At 36.9% G+C, this 18,726-nt stretch overlaps 1 pseudogene; it reads left to right on the forward strand.

Moving 5' to 3' along the window:
* The first annotated feature begins 8,278 nt into the window (after positions 1 to 8,278).
* On the forward strand, positions 8,279 to 12,808 carry LOC107095212 (annotated as a pseudogene).
* The last annotated feature ends 5,918 nt before the right edge of the window (positions 12,809 to 18,726 follow it).

Raw genomic sequence — 18,726 nt, forward strand, 5'->3', positions numbered from 1 at the left:
AAAATGGTGAGATTACTGTGCCCTGGTCCACCACAAGACTGGAGGTGAGTCCTGGTTAGACTTAGGTTAAACGAGAATCCCACAGAGCTCCTGTCATTAGCACTCTGAGCCCCTCACCATCTGGACCTGGTGCCTTATTGCGATTCAGTGTCTCCAGCTGCCTTGTCTTCACCATATCTGTATTTATCTTAACACGTGATTAAAAAAAGAAAAAAAAAAAAAAAAACCTTGCAAGCAAGATAAATTCTTGCAAGATTTGTAAAATCACAGGTGGAAACAAAACAAACATGACTGTGCCTGTTTCCACTGGAAAAGTCTCTTTTTCTTTTTGAAAAATGAAAAGGGAAATGATTTTAGCCTTTGTGGATAGGAGGATAGTTGTGCTTTCCTCCCAACTGGATTTGCAGGACTAGCCTACTAATAAATATAGAGTTTGATTTATCTGTTAACTCTGTGAAAAAAACAAATAATGTAATATGTCTCAGCTGCTACTAGTGCCGTGATTGGCTAAAAACTGTACATGGGAGGCAGGTCCTTCATAAGCATAAACTAAATTAATGTCCCTCCCTTTTGCAAACACTTTCTACAGGTTTCCCACATTGATAAGTGTTTTAATTTTACATGGTATCAATCTGGCTTATGCCAGGTTAGATACAAACCTGTGCAAGTGGCATTAAGCTTTTTTTGTGTATGCATTGCAAAAAAAAAAATTGTGTTTTGTATTGTTTTATTCTTTTATATTTGAACATCTTTTCTGAGGCCCACTAAAGCATATATAGGGAGTAGAGGAAAGACAGTGGAATGCGCAATAAGGACGGACGCTCTTTGAAAGACAGATGTTTTAAACTTAAGATTTTGGCTAAAATACTAATAATTTTAAGAAAACATGTTCAAGTCCAATTTAAGTCTCAAGTCATTGGAGTCAAGTCACAAGCCTATAAACCTTTTTTTTTTTTTTTTAAGTCAAGTCCAAAGTGTAAAATTAATGACTAATCTGACTTGAGTCCCAAACTCCATTTTCAAGAATTAAGAAATAAATATTTTTGGTTGTTTTCCTGTGGTGCCATATGTTCTCTAAATACAGATGGGGTTTTTTTCACTCAAGGGTGTAAATCCTATGCAATGGACTTTTTAGTAGGCTTCTCCGGACTGAAACCATTTATAAAATGACTTTTTTTTCATCCTTTGTACTGTAACTTTTCCAAAAACTATGGCTCGAGTCAAAGAATGCAAATGAAAAATTGTCTGTATAATCCCCCATGGAGAGCTAAGGTTAATTTCCAATTAATATGACTCACTATCATTTGTATACAGTATGTAACTTATCAGTAAAGGTTAAAAGCATACACTAAACCATGTTCTAGCTAAATATAGTGCACATATACAGAACCAGATAATTTCACCTTTTCTTTTTATCTCCCCCACCCCAAAGCTGAAAAAAGGTTTGCAGAGGATTTTTCTAGATGCAGCTTTTCAAATGATTAAATCCAGCAATTTAAAGGGGTTTGTATACTTAAGATTCACAGTATAATAGAAAATGTTGAACTCGTTACCACTTAGATAAGAAAAATGTCAGATTTTTTCAAGCCGTCAGCTGACTAAATATCATGCTTTGACCTATGAACCTATGGCTACAAGACAGCACCAGCTCTGTGCTTCTCAGCTGATTACCTTTAGGGAATTTTTTTGTCACCATGCTCACGATTCAGCTCACAGGATCCCATAAAAGACTGCAACTGTGAAACAAAAGCTTTTCTGGCTAGTGCTGTTATTTTTGCAAGGCTAGAACGTTTGAATTAGTTACTGGCTGAAGGATATTATTGAAAGAATCTTGAACATATAAAATGTTTGAACGGCAACATGTAAAAAAAAAAAAAAATGCTGCTTTAGTCTATATTGAAAACTCATCTGTGCCATCACAGAACATGTCCTTGTGACATTTTATTAACAATTACAGTAAGATCATCATTCGAAAGGCACTTGACCATAATTGACCAATTATGGTCAAGTGCTTCAACTCACTGAAAAGGCTGCTGTAATATATATATATATATGTGTGTATCTTTGGTAGAAAACTGATCTCAGTATTACAAAGACTGCTGTTTGTATGCTGTGATGCAAGGTAGTATGATGCAAAGTAAGCTGCGGCAGCAGAAACATTTAAATAAAATGCTCATTTAAGGCTACAGTTTTTTACATGTAAATACTTGATAAATACAATGTAAAGTATGCTACAGCATTTAGCACCATGTGCTAAATTCCCGACATTAACACAAGCAAACAGTTATCAATTATAACATTGCAAAATTGGAGCATGACTCGTACTGTGTGTATAATTTTAGAATAAAAGTATATTGGTCTTAACCTAAATATTAGAAGCTGAGATAGTGCTCAACCAGGGAATCCTATAAATGAAGTCTGGACCTCATTAAAAGAAGCAAAAGGTTGTTTTTTTTTATATTTAACCTGTAGAGGTTTTTCTCAGTGATGGCTTTATTAAGATCTGAACATATTAGTCCATCACAGCAATTACCAGTCACACAGACCAACACTGTCAGGGTTGATGGATGTTGTTGTGTAACCAAATGCAGAGTAGAGGGGGCAGAGATAGTTCTTGCACTTTTAATGGTGAAGTAGATGGCACAAAACATAAATTCAGAAATAACAGGCTGGGAACATAAAAGCAAAAACTAGAGAAGCTCGGGAGAAACATGCAAGAAGAAATGAAGAGAATCCAGCACTCAGGAACTGCAGAGGAGGAGTATATATGGGAGACAGTACAAAGAGTGGAGTAATCAGTTATTTGGGAGCAGGTGTGGACAGAAGCAACTAGAAAGGAGCTAAGGGGAATGGAAAGGAGCGCTGGGGGGGGCAACAAAGAGGAACCAGGGAAAACATGGTTTAACTAACTAGAAATTAACTTAAATGAGGCTAAAGTGGAATAAAACTAATGAATACAAAATAAGAAATATCCTTTACTTTCACAAGTGGAGCAGTACGGCTATCGACATAGTGTTCCGCTTGTGTTATGCATATAAATTGCTTTATAATAATTATGCAGGGAGCTTTACAGATTATATCGACACTGCACTGTAGGTAGAACAGGAAAGGAAAAACAGAAAAAAAGGAGAAAAGATTAAAGAAAGAGGAGATAAAAGGGAGATAATGATAAAACATTTTCAGTCTGATACATCACCTGCGTAGAGATGTAAAAAGAACAGTACAACCAACAGACATGGTACAAGACATACAATAAAGTAACACCTAGATAAGTACTATTATTTAATCTGACATGTATTCTGTGTTACCGGAAGATAAGAATATGGGCTTTCTGTATGGAAGTGAAAACATAATCTGAGACAAAGAATAACAAACTAAATCTAGACCAAGGAATAAATAATAGCAAAAATGTTGAAAAAAGATAACACAAATTCAAAAATTATATAAATCTTGACAATACAGAATAACATAGAACAAAGCATAAATGAGAACCCAAAATGAGAACTTACACAGAACCAAAAAAAGTCTAGAATGGCAGATCATGACAAACGCTCAATATATTACAATGCATCAAACTTTTGATGAGCTATTTTTTGTTTGTTTGAATGTATTTATATTTCCATATTTAACAAGTAAAAATGGCATACACATACATACAATGGCATACATAAACTGTTTATGGCCGATTTGGGGGGAAGCCAGAGAAGTAAAGCAAAGCTACTTACATACATGCTAGCCTGGGAAATGCACCAAAGACTGCTATAGGAAGTTAAAAAATAAAATAAGGCAAATACATAGGTTTTATTATGTTAGATTTTTTAAGCAATAGGTAGATAGATGTTATGAATAATGTATATTTCTTCTCTAAATTCTGCTTATAGCCTCCTGATTAATCCTTCCTTTTGTAAATTCTTCTAGGTTGCTTTCTTTGATATGTATACTTGGGTTAAAAAGAAAAAAATCTTCAGAACTTTTGCTCTTTTTTCTTTTCCTTTTTTTTTTGCTTTTTTTACTATCATTTTTCAATTTTTTAGGTCAGACCACCATCTGGGGCTAGGTGGTCAGATAATGATTAGCCTGCTTAGTAAGACATATGGTAATGAAATCAGTTTAACTCAATTTCCAGCAACTATCAACTTGAGTTTAGTAAAGAATATGCTTAGTGCAGTTTGCAAAAGATGATTTTATAATAGTAATTGCTTATGCTGCAATATTTCATGCATTTCAGTGCATGTTTCCTTTACTTTGTAGTAGCGTATTTGCAGTAGGAATGGTGTGTGACAGTTGTAGCAAGGCGACAGCATATTTTTTTCACCATGTCAAAAGATATGTGACAACTGATGTGTAGAGTACAGTTTTATGTGCAGTAATGATATAAATGATTAATTGAGATGCCATACCATATTAATAAAAGCAAAAATGTTCAACTCTGTAATGTGTATATTAGAACCCCTGTGACTGTAATCTTCTAACGGAAAAAAAATTGTCAATATTTCAACAGTTTCTGCTTTATGTCTTTGCCTTCATTATACTGTATTTGGTATTTAGCAGAGATTTAAGAGTCAGTGTTACGCTCACCTGAAACAGTTATCCCTGACGTTGACTGATGCATAGCCCTCAGGCAGCCCAGCTGAATTTACAATGTAGTTGCTCCACAATACGCAGGATGTAAGAGCGAACACTGCTCTATTAAATTAATGCAAATAAGCTGTGCAGACAGCACAAAAATCCAGCTAAATTTTTTTTATCTTAGACGCAGAACATTACATAATCTAAAACAAATCAAGCCAAATAACAGAGCCTTTATTGTTCGTTGTAATTTCTGTAATGGGACTAAAGCTAGTGCTCAAGAATTTTTAATGTCCAGCTGTTTTTGTTATTTACCAGGTTTAACTGGAAGGACTCTGACTAATTCTGTTTTACTATGAATATTTTTCATAACTTCTGAGTTTCTTTAGCAAATATAGAATTTCTACTAACATGCTGCACCTATCTGAAATTGGAATGGAGGTCGTTGTTATACTGTAAGGTAGTTAAGTGGTGCATGTATATAATCTATTCCTCCAATTCTAAAATGAACTTTCCAAGGACAGCCTCACCTGCAAACAGTCCATTATGTCAGGAGATTTATTTATATATAGATGTCATTACCCCTCAGTGTGTCTCATTTGAGTTGTGTCTCCATCTGCTACACGAGCCATTAAGTCAACAGACTTAAGGCAATATTAGCATTTGCTCTCGATTCAACAGCAGTTGAACAACCTTTACAAATAGAAAAAAAAACACAGATTTAAATTTTCTTCAGTTGTTGCAGTCACCTCAAAATACTGTTACAAAAAAGTCGATCTTCGCTTTTACCTAACATAAAATTGACAGGCTATTTATATTTCTTATGTAACTTCTTGTCTTCTAATAGATGTAATGTACTCTCAGTAAGCTGCTTTTGCAATCAGGTTAATTTTTTAAAAATCTCAAAAAAATGTATAAGAAATGCATTTCTTTTTAACCTTTCACTCTCTGCCAACTCTTCTTTCTGCTAGGATGGCCCGACTGGACCCGTGTGGTGTGGCTACAACCTTGGCCAGGAAAAGGGAAAAGCAAGAAGATGAACATGAGGTAACCGTATCAAACCAATTACCAAGCTCTGAAGAGATGCTGCCCAGTCCAGAACCAGGACAAGACTTTCCGACTCCCATATAATATTCTTTTTTTTTCTTTAACTAAATAAAGCCCAAAATGTAACATCTTTGTTATTATCCAAGCGATTGGATTTCAAGATGCAATTCTCCACCTCTTACAAAAACTACACTGATTGCATTTGACTGTGTTTAAAAATAAACTTAGGCTATTTTGACTTCTGTGTCAGATATAAAACAATTCAGGTTTTGAATGATTTAACAAAACAGAGAGCTGCCTTTCACTCAATCCAGAATGCTGGGTTTGGTTTTAAAGCCAAAAAATATTGATTAATGCAGCTCAGCAATTTTTATGATTGCAACGTTTCACAGGGATAAGTGTAAGAAATGTATTTTCTGTAATAATACTTTTAAATGATAAAACAATTGAATTTAGACAACAAAACATGGAATATTAAAATAGTATAAAATACCTTAACTGACTTTGTGACCAGTTTTTCGTCAAGCAAGCACTAACTCATGCATACAACCAAGCAAGTAAAAGGTGAATGTATGAGTTGAAGTAACCCATTTAAATGTATTAAAATATGTTTTCATTAAAACAATCAAATTAAATTGAAATAAACATTAAATTGACCATCTTCCTTTCTCATCATGTGGGAGATTTTCCATTAAGTCTCAACATTTCTAGGTGTACAGTATTTCAGATCTTCTGCCTTTCAAGAGTGTTGATGTCTCTTATTTTCTCCTCTCTAACCAAAATATGTCACTGTTTGCCAGCAAACAACTAATTAAAACTAACCAAAATATTTTCTAACAACTTAAATCATGGCTTAAAAAATTATCCAGTATTATATTTATGCTTGCTGTTGATAAATATGTCTGTGGGTGCAAACTTGAAAGTCGAGATACTGTAACAATTTTGGGTGAAGATGGAAACAAATATGTTTTGTAGGTGCTACAACCTGTAATCAATCTCACTTGGACATTTGAACATGGAATAGAATTGTAACTTAAGTTAAAAAAAATTAAAAAAAAAGTAATTTAAATTTTTCTCATACTGAAATGATAAATGCTGTTGCAACAACATAAAAAGGTTAACCAAATAAACCATCCATCCGTCCTAGACAGGTTGCTACTCTGTTAAAGTATATTCTGTACTGTATTATCAAAACAACCCCTTTTTATGTTTGTTCGCCTCCTGGCCTCCCTTTTTGGATCAGGCTGGATTTTGTACTCTTACACCACCAAGAATACCTTCCAGTCACCTGTCTATCTCAACTCATACAAAGTAACTGTTTTTTGGTTTACTGATAGAAAAAAAATATATATTTTTTTTTTGTGTGTGTACAGCTTTGGTATGAGCACACACCAAATGGCATCAATTGAGCTATAGTCACAAGGGCTGTAAATAAACATTTGAAATAAACATTTCTACTGAGGAAGTAAACTCAAGTTTTATGTTAATCCTGCTTTTATCGGGACTGTGGTTGTGCACATGTGTGAGCAGGCTGGCACCAGCTGTAGAAAGGTCAAATAGCTATTTAAGACAATCGAGAGAAATGGGCTAAATGTAGCTCGCGGAGTCTCAGCATTCACAAATATGATCCACACATGCACAAGACAATCCACACATTCACACTACAATTCATACATGCACACCAGAATTCATACATGCATAGGAAAAGATCAACAAATGTACAGGATGGGATCCACACATGCAAAGGATAATATCCACACTTAAACAGAATGATCCACACATACAAAGGTTAAAATCAATACATGCACAAGATAATAATGGTGTGGGTCTGCCATGTGGGTCAGTCTCTGCCTATTTCTGTTTGCTGCAGTGACATTCTACTCTTCAATATAACAAAATCATCGCCCATCTGGTAAACGTTGTTGTAATTGGCTACAACTCTGGAGTTATTTCACTGGCTGCAGTTTCTTAAGAAAATCAGAGGTTACCTTCAGAGGTAACAGCCTATGTTTTATTTGAAAGTTTCATAATTTACTAAAAGTCTTCCATTTTTATATGAGGATAGCTGCTTCAACACCTTTGTAATCAGTATGAGGTTATAATTTGTGGAAACCAGAAGCTGGCAAAGAACAAAGGTGTAAACCATTACCATTATGTTTTCATTGGAATTTTTTCTGGAGATCTTATTATCTCTATATGCCACTGCAAAATCATTAGTCGCTTCATTCATTCCTAAGCCACTAGCTTCAAAAGACAAGCAAATCCAACTACAAACAGAACGATGGAGGAAATCATCTCTCACGAGCCACTGTTGAAAGCGGTTCTGAGCTTGTTAGTTTGGAGAGCTAATGGGATGGTGAATTATGAATAACGACTTGCACTGCCTGCTGGGTTGTCTAAGAGGTAAAGGTTCTGTGATAATTCTAAATTCAACTGGCTTAAAGAAAATAATGTATACCCACTCTGTTGATCTTGATAATAAGTGGAATGTGTGGAAGTTTAGTTGAATTGTATTTTTTGTTTTACCTTGGATATGTTGTAAAGTTAAAAACTCTTACATATGTATAGGTATAAAGTAAAACAACTTTAATAGTTTAATAACCTAATGACTAACCTAAACCTTGCTTTTAAATATTTTTCTAATTGTATTGGACATGTTACCATGTGGACTGTGGGTCCCCTGTTGGTGATCAACAGTCTGGCTCAGTTTCCCTGAGAGTGCATCACTTCTTAGGGATTGCAGAGTGGCCAGTGCTGTCCATCCCCTACAGCCATGGTGGGGGATGAGTGTGGTTCCAACACAGGAAGAGGGCAGTGTGTAACAATTATGGCTGACAGCCGGTGCCAAGGGCCCCAGTACCCATATCCAGGTCGTGATGACAGAGTCAGGTGGCCTCTCAGATTCTTCAACATCAGCTACCAGCATAACAGTAAGTTCAGTGGTTACAACTGTGGGCAGTGCAAGCATGTCTTGGCTGGTTCAAACTGTGATCAGAGGATCTGTAGTTAAGAAAATGTATCCTGTTTGGTTTTTAAAATTCAAGACAATATTGTATATCCATCCAGATGCATCCATAGAACTTCAGAAGAGTGCTGCATTACTTCTTGTGGGCTGTGTTCTTCCATTATCTTTGGTATTAGGAGGTGTTTGGACCTAATGGTAACACCCCACAGTTTGAGAACATTACAATTTAGCAATACTTTGTGTGGAGCAACTACTACTCTGTCAGTAAGACATACCTTGGCTCAGGTCAGGCTAGCTTTGGAGGTGTGGACTTCTCATATGAAGGCCCAGGTTTTGTCACTTGGCATTGATTCTATCTATTGCTACTGGAGAGAGACATACAGGCAAGTACTGTAGGAGGAAATGAGGTGACATTTTGGGTAGATAAAGAACTATTTTGTTTGTGGGTGAAACTTGTAAATTTTAAAAAGAAAGCTGAATAACACAAAAGTGAGTTGTGAAGGGGTAAATTGATATGGAGAGCATAGTTACCTCTGCCAAGGAGTTTGTGTTTTTAAGAGTTTTTTGTGTGTGTGCTGTATGTCTGTCTGTATACAGGATAACCTGCAAACTTATGAACAGATTTTAATGAAATTTTTACCAGAGGTGTGCCTTAAGTCAGAGGATAATTCATTAAATTTAGATAATGATCCAGATCATGAACAGGATACAGGATTTTTTAACATTATTTACCTCCCAACCTGAGGGTGGCAGTAGTGACTATTGACAGCTTCAGCACTGGATGCAAAAAGTCATGATTCAGATGTGTGAGTTTTATCTATAGGTGGAAGTCACAATATCAGGCGAAATGTGCTGCTTGGTGGAGGTCTGCACTCTCTGAGTGCTTCTCTAGTTAGAGATAAACCAGTAAATAAAAAAATAAAAACATATGTTAACCCCATGTCGAACATGCAGGATATGCTGGACGACCCGACATTCGCGCTGCCCTACTGGAACTTTGATATCAAGGGTAGAGAGTGTGACATATGCAACAATGAGCTGCTGGGAGCGAGGAGCACCTTGGACATGAGCTCCATCAGTGCCAACTCTGTCTTCTGTCAGTGAAGGGTCATCCTAGTCAGTGTGAAGGACTATGACGGGAACTGTCTGCAACGCTGATTGCACCACACAGACACTCGCCTCACTGCAAAAGCAAGAAGTACTGCTGATGTATAACATCATCTCGGCCTCTCCCAAAAAAAGAGGGCAAAAGCCTCATAAAAAGAGCATGTAGAGCATACACTGCTATAAATAATACCTCACAGCTGTTGTGCTAAATTCACTACTGCTGGCGATTAGCATCATTTGTTTGAAACTACTCTGGTTGTCAGACTTTGCCTTCTGGGTTGCCTTTCGGCACAATACATTTTGAAGCATTTACTCAATAGAGGACAAGAGAGCTTCCAGCTTTTTAACAATAGGTCACATAAATTTAGGATAGGACAAAAAAAAAGAAGACGTCTGATGACCTAATATAAAAATATTATCTCTTCATCTGAGGAGGTTTGTCTCTTGCTTCTCTTTTTTCAGAATTTTCTTTATGTCCTGAAAAGTGTCACTCATCTCATTCTGTCACAAACACAGGGTTACTGAAGTTAAGCATACAAGTCATCGGTGTAAGAGAGTTCATTCTTTTCCTTGGAGAGTTATGACAGGTCGGGTAATTTTCACACTAACAAGCAACAGCTCCTTAAATGGGTTGGGTTGAGATGAAGGGGGTTGGGAAGGGGGTTGCCTCATTTGTGCATCCGGTTGCTGAAGACAGGAATCTAGCAAGTCTACGGGTTCTTTTTTATCTCAGGGAATAATCTTCAAACACACACAACCCATTCATGTAGCCCCCCTGCTTATGTGTAAGAGGGAGAACACAAAGAAAGACGCAGACCTCAAGTGCAGGAGAGAAAAGAAATAAGAAAACTTCAGGTATAAAGCCCCCATGCACCACTGCTGTATCTATTGAAATAAATTTATCTGCCATCCTGTCATGTTGAAGACTGATCTGACTGCTACACTGGGCCACATGGAGGTAAACAGTAAATTATATCCAGCTGTGCATACAAGTTTGAATAACTTAGCAAAATATATTAAAAGTTTTTGCCAGCCTTCACATATTATATAATTTATTTTTGTTTTTACTCACAGTTAGGGTTCTGGTGAAAATGTATTTGATGAAACTATCTTCAAAGAAAACACTAATTACATCAGGAATTACCTCTGCCTGCATGGAACACAACCTGGAGTCTTTATCAATGATTATGCATTCAAAAACTGATACAAAAGAGATATATGATACATATGTTTGAAACAATTACTGAGTCCATGTATGAAAAGTTGAAATGTTTTAAAGTTTTTTATATTATCCTATATCTTTCATCTAGTTTTGCACTAATCTTCATGCATAAAAGAACAATTACATGATGAGCCGGGGGAGGTAGCTGAACTTTACAACACAAGGAACATTTAAAACAAATACTGATGGAGCCGGGCATGGCAATTAGCAAGGATTGATATAGCTATAATATAAAGAAAAATAATAAGTGAAAAATTAAGGACTCTTTTGAAATCAAACCAATGTCAGAGACAGCAAGATTTATCCAACACTGGCAGAAACATTTTGGATCCAAAGGAAACAAGTAAAAAAAATCAGAAGAATCTATGGGTGTCATGGTCAGATTTTTAGAAAAATTCTGGTATGATTTTTTTCAGAATTAAATGAACAAAAATCATATTTATCTATGTGCAGCACAGTACACACTGTTTGAAGAGGCCTCAATGAGGTTTATGGTAAAGTTCAATGTTCCTATAAAACATGGAGGTGGATCTTACATGTTTTTGACGTGTTTGAGATTTTGTAAAGACACAAAGAGCTGAAAAGCAAGGCATGGAATATCAGGGTTAAAAAAATATAGGATTAAATATTGATCAAATTCATCTACTGACAATCACATGGCTTAGAACAATTTTGGACATCTCAAACTTACCTTTATGAAAGAGCTGAATAATCTGCATGAATTTGAGGCTTTTTGCCAGAAAGCTTAGATAGCTTAATAGGCTCTATGCACAGCTCCACTACTTCCTGAATTTAATGCAGCTCCTTTGTTTCCTGTCTTTCATGATTGGATGCACTGATTAATCCAGGTGTGTATGACCTAAGTAACTGGCCAGACACACCTGGATTAATCAGTTCGTTCAGTAATGAAAGACAGGAAACAAAGGAGCTGCCTTAAATTCAGGAAGTAGTGGAGCTGTGCATAGAGCCCATTGTCTTGGAAAATAAAGTACTTGAACAACAGTTACTGTAAAAGAAAACTACAAGCTGTGATATGTTCCTTTGCAGAAGTCATATTGGTAGTTAATTAAAAAAAAATGCCATAGATAAATTTATAACAAGGTTTATAAACTTGACACAAACTGTAATAAAGTGTTTTTTTTTAATTATTCTGGTCTTTAAAAATCATCAGAAAATTTGCCAGTAAATGAAACTTATAAGCCCAACTATGCAATCAGTACTTTTGTTTTGCTGAAATCAAGCAAACCTGTATTTTGTCCTTATCGCCAAGGTACAGAGAGCAGTCCAATTAGAAGGAACCTTGCGGGTTATGTGGCACGACCCATGGTGCAGAAGTTGCCAGAGCCCCAGGATGTGCTGAACTATCTGGAACTGAACACCTTTGACACTCCACTTTGCTACTTCACCTCTTCTAAGAGCTTCACGAACAGCATTGAAGGTGTCCAGCTGCTGGCTATCATTTTCAACTACAGCACTGTTTGGCTTTGATGTAATCCCATTAATCGGTATAACAAACTACAATTCAGTTGCACCGAAGATAAAGCTTCTGAAGTTTGAGTGTGAAAGTGTAGAGATGAAAATTTGAGCCAGAAATTCTTTCTCCCTTAGTCCTCCACCCACATGCACATATGGTTAGCTCCGAGACAGCATTTGCTGTTCCTAATTTTGGAAAATTAGTGATATCATTTCTTTTCTCTCTTTTGTTATTTTGTCTTAACTAGGCTACAGTGTTCCCAGAGGGGCGTATGACCCTGTCATCTGCAGCCTCAACAACCTAGCTCACCTATTTCTCAATGGGACAGGTGGACAGACACACCTGTCTCCTAAAGATCCCATCTACCTTCACTAATGCTATCTTTGTGGCTTTGCAGGTACCGACCAGACTTAGGTCTATCTAGAACAGAAAATGTCTTGGAAAAGTATTCCCACCCATATTTATTTCGAGTAGAAGGAACATTATTGATAGGTTTAACATTTTTTTTTCTCCTCTGAAAGATCTGAAAGCATGTTTTACATTTTAATTCAGCTCTCTTTATTCTGTTGAACTTCATACATAGGTCACTCTCTTAATAATTGGATTCCACCTCTGCTTATTCTAATCTTCATATTAACACAGCTGCTATGTGAAGACATCGGTGGTATGTTAGGAAACAATATACTGAGCTTCATATATCTTATACAGGACCTAGTCCTTGATTTTGGGAAAACAAAGACCTTTGCACAACTGTAAATCTACCAAGGCATGATGGTCCATGTAATCTGACTGGTTTGGCAGGAAGATAATTATTTAAAGCAGCAAGAGGGTCCATTGTAACCTCAGAAGAGCCACAAAAAGTGACATCTCTTGCATTTAAACTTTTCATGAAACTTCTTAGTCATCCACTTAACCTTTTTGAAGAAAACCAAAAGAACTCCAGTTTAATGTATGTTAACACACCATATAGCAAATATGAAAGAAAAAAAGATATTTTAGTGTAGGCTTAAGATAATTTGTGTGGAAAAAGAAGTGGCACTGCAGATCTTGTGTAAACTAGCCCCACCCGCCAGCAGCAAAAATAATTTTTGCCTGCGAGTGGTCTAGCCTCGATCAATGCCCCAGGCCCTAGAACTGGTGGGCCGATCACAACGCAGAGATGTGTTTTGAATTTCTGAATGCAAAGCGGGCGAGGTTTTGAGGGCGGGACAACAAAGCTGCACGACGGTGGAGAAAGCACAACAAGGAAGATGGCAACAACTACTGAACAGTAGCATGCACTGCGGCAAAAGCAGCTTTCAATGGAGCGCTCCACTGAAAGTTAAAAGTTCTCTTTTCTGTTGCTGTTGTTCAATAAAAGTACATTTTAAGATCATTTGAGACGAGAATATTCTACTTTAAAGCGTCACTATATGGTCCATTTACCGATTTAATGCGTAATTAAAAAACAATTTCCGAAGTTGAGAGGACCTGCAACCAGCAGAACCCCGCGGCTAACGGCAGCCAGGGCTAACCACAGCTGGCTCTAATGCTGATTTTTGAGTCAGCTTTGGAATCAGTTTTGGAAGGATTAGACTTTGGGTTTTCGTTGAAACGTGAGCAGGAGGAGGCTCTACGCTACGTTCGCTTTATTTTTTTTAAGAAGGACGTATTCGCCGTTTTTTACGGACAGGCTGTTTCTTTACACTCCCCCATCAGCTTTCTGTCACGTTTACTACATCAAAGTCAGTTACGCTCATTGGTCAGAGCGTTGGCCAATAGGCACAAACATGGTTTGAAAAACAACGGGTTGTTCTCATCAACAATCGTCCGATGTCATCGGGGCCAGACTAAATTACACATTTAATCGCACATTTAGTATGGTTTATCAGGCTAGTGTAATACATCATCCACATAGAGAAATATAGTATTGAAGCATGATTATACTGTACTGTACTATTATACAGTATGCTATTTTTTAACTGGCCAAAGTTAATTGGAAGATGGGTGGAACGACTATAAGTCGATGCTGGAACCTGTTTGAGGTCACATAAAAATCAAAAGAAAAACATAAGCTAACTGCCTTTACTTCAGTAAACAAAAAAAAGTTTCAAAGCTTATACGAGTATTAGCCTTAGTCCAGAACTAAATTCAAATGAGGATCTGAGGCAAGATGAGTGGATGTTTACAGATGCTCTTCATCCAGAGCCTGATAGAATAATAGGCAGGAAAAAATAGCACCTGGTGTAGATGAACAAATTATTTAAAAAACATTTCCGAGGGGGGTGCACAGTGGATAACCTGTTTGGACTGTTGGATATCAGTGATGAAGTATTGATTTCAATGCATGGCAAGGCATTTTGACCAAATGTTTTCATACATGAGCTCTCTCTGTACTACTGTTGCCTTCCACTGTCAAAAACAGATTAACTGGTCCCTGCTTCTGTGTTACCATGGGATGATGTCTGGTTGGTTCTCCAGGACATACCCTGTAGTATTATAGTCATGGATGTGCAAAGTTTAAAGGCTTTTAAACATGCTTTTATGGTAATATGAATTAAACTGTGATGAAAGATAATCCAAGAGAAATAACCTTCAGTCCACAGTTGAAATAGTTTACCCTTATCAAGTAGAGGTAGAGGTTTGACAGGACCCTAACGCATACTGATTCTGCAAAAAGTGATTGAACAGGAGCAGGATAAATGGGAGAGAAACAAAGACTAGGCCAGGTAGCAGATTGGGAGCAGGTGTGAGCAGAGACAAGAAGAAAGCTAGGGAAAAGGAAACTGAGACTAGAGGGCAAACAAGAAATATCTACGTAAAAACACAAATACAATCAAAAATAACTTTAACACAAAAATGGAAATAAGACCAATGAAAACTCAGAGATAAAACTTGAACAGAACCCAAACCATGACAACCCTGAAGTAAAAAAATAAAAATAAAAAAATCCACTGGACAAACTGTCGGCGTTGAGTTCGAGCCTTTATAGAGTAGCCTAGCAAAGCCTTGTTTTGGCTTAGAAAACATGCAAATTGAACCAGACAAACAGGTCTGCCCCTTTGGAATGTTGGTCGTTTGGCTTTTTTATTAGCCTGCAATACCCCATACCTGTCTATGTCTGAAAGGGAAAAGGGCTAAAGGGAATTGTTGACCCTGCTGAACAGGCAAGGTCTTCTGTTCCCCTGTAAGGAGGGTGGGGGTTGCAATGATAGTAGGAGGGAATCAATTGTCACCAATGCTGAGATCTTTGTCCCTGCCCCTGAAAATCTGGAAGGTACATTTGCCAGGTGAGTAATAATAACACACTCATCCATTAAGGCATTCCCCCCTATGAACCCTTTTCATTGGATCTGTGCTCCCATCCCGCATTGCTCCTCCACTCACCCTGTCTGAGATCATCAACGTGGCCATTGTTGTTACTGTGGTGGTCATGGCCTGTGTGGACACTGTCGTATTTGCCATGCGAGTTTGTTCTAAGAGCTTGGCTGAGGCACTGTAGCCACTGCTGCCATAGACCTACAGGCATTACTGTGAGGAGGACAGGAGGCTGAAAAAAATCCCATTCTGTTGTCTAAGTCCACCACTGCCTAAAGGGAGCCTGACATTTTAACAAATTTCTTCTGCCTTTTTTATTCAATCTCTCAATAAAGCTCAGGTAGTTCTAAACCAGCACATCAATTGCCTGTCTCTGATCTAATATAAGGAAGAATATTTCTGACATATGCTCCAATCAGTAATTCAAATTACTGATTTATATCAGGTAATATAGGAACAAAATGTCTCACTTTTACAAAATTCTGCTTTTATATTTTCCTCATACTATCTCAATTCATCTTAATTTTTAATGACTCACACCATAAAGGCTGTCCTTATGTTTGTGTCCCAATTTCTGTCATTCTGTTGTTTACCCAGCCTCATCATTAAGTAAACAGGCAGGGCTGTATGAACAGACCGCTGACTGATCTTAAGACAGGCCTTTTGCTGCAGGTGCAAATTTATTTGTCTAAAGCCTTGGGCCATCTGGCAAATCGCACCACTTAATACTAATCTTCCACCCAAAGACTGGTTCATTTAGAGAGCAATGCCCTGTCTTGATAACAGAACACACATCGCCCTCATGTGGATCTTAGATATAACTACAGATATGGTAAGAGAACAGTGTTTAACATTTTGAAAACTAGAGCTTATTAGCTTGTACGGGGAAGTACATATCTGACCCAATTCTTCCAGAGAGTTCCAATGTAATAGAAAAAATGCTTTACAAATACAATCAAACTGCTTTAGATATTTGATTCAGCTGAACTAAATGGTATATTAAAGATTATACTGAAAACTAGACTAAAGTGTGTTCCAACATTCATATCTTAATTTTGCTCATATCTTAGGTTTTTTTTAAACCAACATTTGTGGTAAATCTTAAAGCTCTGTAATACATTGCATACACTTGAAAAAAAAAAAAAAAAGTCAGTTATTACATCATATTCTCTGAAAATGCAGTAACCCTGCATGGCATTCAGTAGCACCAACCAAATTTATGTTCCCGTGTGGCTCTTTTCTTTCTTTTTTTTTTTTTTTTTTTGTGGAGGCTGAAAGCCTGAGCGCAGACATCATGTAAACCTTAAGTGGTTTCTCCTGGGTTCTGGGTGGTGAAGATCAATTTTTAATTAATTTGGGGTGTTTTATATGGTCACATTTAATGACAAAGAACATACAATATTTAAAGCAAAGCAAAACTTTAGAATGACTTTCCCTTTGATAGGATTTACTTTGCCACTACAAGGTTGACACCATTTCTGTTACGTTGTTGTGAAGTAAAACTTAAAATCATAGATGACTTGCATGTTAATACACTTTTAAAATTCTAAAAGTGTTTGTGTACATCAGCTTGTTTAAGTATGGTAAACATGTTTTGATTAAAACCACTCCAATATAGGTCTGGCATTCAATTAAGGGTCTTAGGTCTGCTGATCCAGGGTAGCATCACCCTGTATTTAGCAGCATCCATCTTCCCAATATATCTTAATAATGTAAAGAAAGTCATTCCCACAGCATGATGCTGCCCACACACTATCTTTCCCAATGGGAATGGTCCATTCATGGGGTTGTGCAATCTTATTTTTTTTCAACACCTTACACCATGCATGCATAGAACACTTAATATTCAATATCCTTCTCCACATGTTTGCTGCAGCCTGTAATCGCCTAAGGAAACTATGTAAAATGTTCCTTCTTTTTCACAGATAGCTCTACTTTGTGTTGTTCAACAACATCAAATCCCAATAAAGTGTGCAGAAGTTTATGAAGTTAACGAATCCTGAAAAAGGCATTTTGCAAGATATTGTTCTTATTTGATGATTAGAAAATCATGAGGGGCAAGTGTATGCCGATTTTTTCACTCTAGACCTTTGTATAGACAGTATGTAGTTTTCTCCCTCCAGTCCTATAGAAGTCATTGCAGATAACAGTTTGAATATCCCTCTTTTAATCTTTAAGAAAATACATAACACCTATAATTTTACTTCAGCATCTTTCTTGTTGCAGGATCATGCATCATTTTGGAGCCTGTGACTTATTGCTGCTGCAGGTGTAATCCTCTTGTTTGGCACAAAAAAATCTTTTCTATATCTTGGAGTTATATTGGTAGATTGGCAGATATTTGAATTTTTGAAGCTAGTATTGGCTGACACTAATAAGATGCTTATAATAATGTGCATCCTTACGAAAAGAAATAATTACAGAGTTTTCATTTTTTATAGACTTTAAATGTATGAAGCCACAGCACTGACTTACATCTCCAAAATCCTTATTTTTTTTTACCTACCCTATCGTGTTTAGTAAAACAGCAGAATTTTTATCACTCCAAACCTGCTGGATGTACTTTGCTTCTCTTCTTTAACTGCATGAGTGAGCGTAATTACTTCTTGCTTCAGGCTATGACACCGAGTTAAAATGAGTGACATGGGCATACAAGTGTCTGTGTACTGAGGTTCCAATCAGTTCAGCTCATTTGCTCGTGACAACCGAGATTCTGAGTTTAGGGATGACACAAATGTGGTGCCGCCTAAACACACAGCCACAATTAAAGCTAAGTTCTCAGAATGGTCCAACCATTCTGCATTGGGGTATTTTTATCTTATTAATAAGAGGAGATAGAGTTTTTTAACGAGTCAGCAGTGAGTTGAATTATCTTGGATTGGCATTTTTGCAGAGTAGGATAACAGGCTGAAAAAGATCCTCAACAAACTGAATTTCAGGATCAGAGTTTTTATTTTTTTTTTCTTCTAGATCCACCAACATTTGGACAGCACCAGGTGACACTGGCAGCAAAAAAGACACGTTGCTGTGGATGTATGAATATGA

Source organism: Cyprinodon variegatus, unplaced genomic scaffold (genome assembly GCF_000732505.1).
Source record: "Cyprinodon variegatus isolate N-32 unplaced genomic scaffold, C_variegatus-1.0 Scaffold22, whole genome shotgun sequence".
Classification (NCBI taxonomy): domain Eukaryota; kingdom Metazoa; phylum Chordata; class Actinopteri; order Cyprinodontiformes; family Cyprinodontidae; genus Cyprinodon; species Cyprinodon variegatus.